Source organism: Elephantulus edwardii, unplaced genomic scaffold (assembly GCF_000299155.1).
Source record: "Elephantulus edwardii isolate Elephantulus edwardi_28Jun2011 unplaced genomic scaffold, EleEdw1.0 scaffold00036, whole genome shotgun sequence".
Lineage (NCBI taxonomy): Eukaryota > Metazoa > Chordata > Mammalia > Macroscelidea > Macroscelididae > Elephantulus > Elephantulus edwardii.
In genome coordinates, this window is record NW_006399786.1 from 5,451,347 (window position 1) to 5,456,959 (window position 5,613).

Here is a 5,613-nt window from a genome sequence, read left to right on the forward strand (position 1 = left end):
AGCTTTATTAATAAGCTGTATTAACACATCACATTTCTCCCCCTGGGCTGAGGCCGGACCAAGGACCCGGGAGTTGAGGCTGGGGTACAGGTGAGGGTCACGGTCCTGGCACTGGGCTTGGGGACATGGATGGATCAGTTGAGGTCCAGGCCTAGGCTGGGGTGTCAGGCAGCCCCCCCCCCTCCACACACACACACACACACACACACACACACACACACTCCTGGTACACGTGTAGCTCTGGGTTCACAGGTGCTGTTTCTTCACTTCCCCTGGAAGAAGCTCCCACCTCCAGCTCATGAGTGCTTCATCCAGCTCCTGGTGCCACTTCCGGCTCACGCATGCTGTTTCCGGTGCCGCAGTATCTCGGTGGGTGTGAATAGGAAATCCTTCCCGCAGGCCTCGCAGTGGTAGGGTCTCTGCAGGGCTGATGTCTTCTGGAGGGGTTCGGGGGCTGATTCCTCAGCTCCTGGGGGGCTGCCCTGAGGGACCTTGGGGCAGGTGTTCTCGTGGGCTATTCGCTCCAGAGGCGTGAAGGGCATGTGCAGGCCGCAGTGGGGGCAGGTCCAGAAGGTGCGAAGACAGTCGCTGTACAGGTCCGTGTCACTCGCGAGGCAGTTGTAGGTGAGGAAGTCTGTGACCACATAGCCCCCCTTGGTTGGATGAGGGGACAGGGTAGAGCTGCCAAAGAGGGCAGGGAGATTGGGGGCGGCTGTGATGGTCTGGGGCCCCACGTAGAGGTTCTGAACTTCCAGTCCTGTGAGTCTCCGGAGGCTGTAGGGAACCTTGGTTGCTGTGAACTGCAGCAGGTCCCTGCTCAGGGCTGCCACCTCCCGGCGGTCCACTGTGGGGGCCTCGTCCTCCTCCTCTAGGCGTTGCCGGGAGCAGTGGGCCAGCTGCCGGTCCAGGGCGCTCTCCCAGAGGGCCCGGAGCCGCAGGGCTGCTGCCAGGAGCTGGACAGCACTCTCCGTGGCCGTCAGCTGGAGCTCCAGCCAGCCGTCAGCCACCAGGCGGGAGCAGTCACCATTGGTGTCCAGGGAGCGGCTGAACAGCAGCAGGGACTGGAGGGCGGGCACACGCACGCAGTTGACCAGGTACGGCTTGTTGGTCTCCAGCAGGGAGACGAAGGTGAGGAGCTGGTGTCGGCTGCTCACCTTGTCCTTGTCATCTTGGTTCCCATCGCCGGCCTTGCCCTCTGCGTCCTGGGTGTGCAGGACCTCAGGGCTGCTGGCGAAGACACAGGTTGGGTGCAGCACAGTGCCTTGCTTGGTTCGTGTGTGGAATATCTGGTCCGAGTCCTTGCGGCCGCTGTTGAAGGGGTCGGGCACGGCCAGCTGTGGGTAGAGGCCGAGGCCCAGCACCAGCTTGAGCAGAGCCATCTGGTCTCGGGTCAGGTCCTGAGCGGAGCTGGCGGCTGCCTGCAGCTGCTCCAGGTTGTGCCGGAGCTTGAACTTCACATCCTGGATGTCCACATCATCAGGGGTGGCCCGGGTGGTGCCACGGTCCTCGTCGCTGGAGCCACCGTCCTGCTCCTCCTGCAGCCGCAGCACCTTGCGCCTGCGGCCCCCACTCTCCTCGTGCTGCCGCTTCAGCTGGTACAGGGCCTGGCGCTCCCTGCGCTGCTGCAGCCGGCTGTGGCTGTCCCCCGGCCCCGGGGCCTGAGCCGAGGCCAGCAGTCCATGGTCCACCAGCAGGTCCTTGAACTGGCGCCGGAGATTGGCCATCTCATACAGCCGATGCTCCTCGATGCCCCGGCGGCGGCACCACTTGCGTGAGTTTCTGCTCCGCTCAGATTTCACCTGCACCCAGGCATTGAAGACGTTGAAGAGCGTGAAGGGGTCGCCCTGGTCACTCTCCAGGGGCCTCCGGGCGGCTGCACACTCAGGGCTGTTCTGGGCGCTGCGTGTGAAGGGTGACTGGACGCTTAGGGCCGCGGCGATGGTGAGGACGGGCTCGGCCAGGTGGAACATGGAGCCCAGGATCAGCATCTTCCCGATGACCACATCCACAGGCAGCTGGGCCAGCAGGGAGCCAATGGGCGTGAGGGCCTCCTCACTGTCCAGGGCCCCCTGGTCCCGGAGGTAGAGGATCGCAGTTTCCAGGCTGGCTGGAGGTGGGGGCTCGATGAAGGGGAAGGTTCGGGGGTCCCCGACATCCATGCTCTTCATCTGCAGCACCAGTGCGTCCAGGGCTACCCTCCGGATTTCCGGGACGGGGTAGGGGGCGAAGGCATCGTAGTCTGATTCCGCGTAGAGGCGGAAGCAGACGCCGGGGCCCGTGCGGCCGGCTCGGCCCTTGCGCTGCTCGGCGCTGGCCTGGCTGATCCAGAACTCCTGCAGCCGCTGCAGCTTGGCGTGCGGGTCGTAGCTCATCTCCTTCACCTTCCCAGAATCCACCACGAAGCGGATCCCATCGATGGTGACAGAGGTTTCGGCGATGTTGGTGGAGAGGATGCACTTACGGACGCCAGGGGGCGCCACGTCGAATACCTTGTCCTGGTCGGCCACAGAGAGCGTGCTGTGCAGTGGCAGCACCACCCAGCGCTGCGTGTGGTTGGCGTAGGTCTGCGCGGCCTCCAGCACGATGCTGATCTCGGCCATGCCGCTGAGGAAGACGAGGAGGTCGCCCCGCTCCTCGGGCGGGTACTTGTTGTCGATGGCCTCCATCACCCTCAAGAAAGGCCGCGGGTCCAGCTTCTCTGACTTGGCTGCGGCCGGCTCTGCTTCTGGGGGCTGGTAGACGACCGTGATCGGGAAGAGCCTGCCGGGCACCTGCACCACCGGGGCGCCCCCGAAGTAGTCAGAGAAGAGGGCGATGTTGATGGTGGCCGACATGAGGACCACCTTGAGGTCCGGCCGCCTTGGCAGCAGGCGCTGCAGCACGCCCAGGAGGAAGTCGTTGTGAAGATGCCGCTCGTGGACCTCGTCCACGATCAGCACCTGGTACTGGGGCAGGTGGGGCTCCCGCTGGATCTGCCTCAGGAGCAGCCCCACCGTCAGGAACACGATCTTGGTGGCCGCCGATCGCGTGCTCTCGAAGCGGATCTGGTAGCCGACCTGCGAGCCGTACTGACTGAGGCTCTCAAAGCCGACACGCTTGGCCAGTGAGATGCAGGCTATGCGTCGGGGCTGCGTGCAGGCCACGTGGCTGAAGCCTGCGGCCAGCAGGTACTGGGGCACCTGGGTGGACTTCCCGCAGCCCGTGTCCCCTGCCACCACCACCACCTGGTGTTCCCTCAGCGTCTGCAGGATGCGCTTCCCGTACTGAGCGATGGGCAGCGCCACACGCTCCCGCTGCAGCTTGGCCAGGCGCCCGAAGGCCTGCTTCTGGCCAAAGTCTAGGTAGTGCAGCAGGGCCCGGCGGAACTCGGACACCCTCTCGGGGGGCACACGCCGGGCCAGCTCCCGGGAGCTGCGAGGGTCAGGGCCCAGCACCGAGAGGTTGATGCGGTAGCGGGCGTCATAGGTGCAAGGCAGGTCTGCCAGCGCCGGGATGCTGTGCCTGGGGGGCCTGGGGTCTCTCTCCTCCTCCTCCTTCTGGGCTGTCCTGAGATTCTGGAACCTCTGCAGACGCTCAAAGAAGGCCCAGAACTTCTGGCACTCCTCGGAACCTGGGCGGAGTGAATCCTCGTCACCGAAGAAGGCATCCTCCAGGAGACGGCGTGTTTCTGGACGGTTCCAGTCCCAAGGCTCCGGGGCCTCTTCCTCACGGGGTGCCCGGTGGTGATCTCGGGGACCTCGACCCTCCTTGGTTCTGGACGGGGACATCTTACATAGCACTAAGCTGTCAGAGGTCCAGCCTAAGTTCTGATCGCCTACCAAATAGTCTCGTCCGTTCCCCTGCTCCGAGCTGGCAGTGGGGTGCTGCTTGCAGTCAGGGAACCGTATCCCTGCGGCCTGCAAACAGGGACCGTGTCCTCTTCAGAGAGCCGAGTTCCTTCCTCATTCGGGGAGCGGAACCATTGGGCTTTGGCCGAGCTGATGCACCTCTCCACCTCCGGAGCGACTTTCTGGATAGACACAGATCAGTCTGGCCTCCTGGGTAAGAAGTGGCACTGCCAATCCAAAGGCAAGCAGTTCAAATCCATCAATATCTCAGTGGAAGAAGGATGGGTGACATCCTGTCAACGGGATTTACAGCCTCTGGAAACCTGCTCGAAGGTCAGCTGTGAGTTGGTTCAGACCTCTCTTAATCCACTCAGCGCACGTCAACTTCCGGTTCCGCTTTGCAGACATGACGTCTTAAATCCGAGTAGATTGAGTAGATCTGGCCACAGTAAACATTGAGTATATACTGCCACCTAGTGGGTAAATGTGCATACTTTACAGAGCACTTGAAAAAGACAAAACAAAGGATCATGGTCGTGCAATGGCTCTAAAGCCTCCTTTATTTTTAATGAAAGTCAGATAGCATGGACCACATTACTGCAGAACATAAGTCTAGATTTAAATATATATACACATCTTCTCAAAGTATCATGATAAACATTACCAGAGACTTTTAGCATAGATGAAAGAAACAGAGAGGCATGTTTATACCACATTAGCTATTAAGGCCTCATTCCTAATAATGAAACCAATGTCCATAAATCTACAATGAGTCAGAAGACTTCATAAAGGAGACTGTAGATGCAGATATTAGAGATTCAAATTTTAACCCCTTCAGGGCATTCTGTTCTAACATGAAGTCTAGGGTGAATCACATACTTTACATAGTAATACTGATTTTTCCTTAATTGAAAATTAATATTTTTTAGAATGGAGCTACATGGAGAATGAATGTAAATGGGATCATTTAAATATGAGTAAGGTCACGTTATATAGAGATTTTCTATTAGTTCAACTTGGAAGGATACAGGAATAACTTTCTCTTGAGGCAATGTCAAAAGTCTTCTAATATCTTACAAAGAAGTTCCAACCTCTTTACTGTGTTTCCTAAAAAGGAATGATAGACTTTATGGGTTTAGAATGGTTTTGAAAGAATAAGGAAAACTATGTACTTCAGGTTTCATGATTTGTTATGTTTATATAGGACCCAGGAGTTCCTGGTTAGTATAAATAGTTAACACTCGCAGATGCTAGCTGCGAAGTTCTGGTTCCCCAAAAAGCACATTCGAAGCAAGGACTGTCAATGGATTGCAAAAGACCAGAGACATTGAAAATCACACTGAGTGCATCTCTAATCTGACTCACTTGACGTCTTTGTGAGTCATAATCAGCTGAAAGATGAGTAGCTTATATTGTATTCTCATGAGGGATTTGCTGTTACTATGTGCTGCTGATTCAAAATAACCCTATAGGTGACCCTCCTGTGAGTTTTTCAGAGGCTGTAAATCACACAAAAGAAGACTGCCCTCTTTCTCACTCAGAGCAGCAGGTAGATTCAAACCGCCTGTCTTTGGGTGGGCAGCACAGATCCTTGCCCACTCGGTCCCCAGAGCTCCCTTGATAGAGTTCAATGAACACTTGATGTTTTGCTTTAGGTCCTGGTATTGGGTTATTAGAGCTTGAATGTAAGAGATCTGTGTCTGTTCTAACGCTGGTCTAACTGCAGTTAGGTGTACAGGACACTGACACATTCGCTGGCAACTTATCCCATTTTGAACTCCTCTAG

General features: G+C 57.4%; 1 pseudogene; it reads right to left on the reverse strand.

Moving 5' to 3' along the window:
• Positions 1-335: 335 nt before the first annotated feature.
• LOC102875212 lies at positions 336-3,767 on the reverse strand (annotated as a pseudogene).
• Between the last annotated feature and the right edge of the window lie 1,846 nt (positions 3,768-5,613).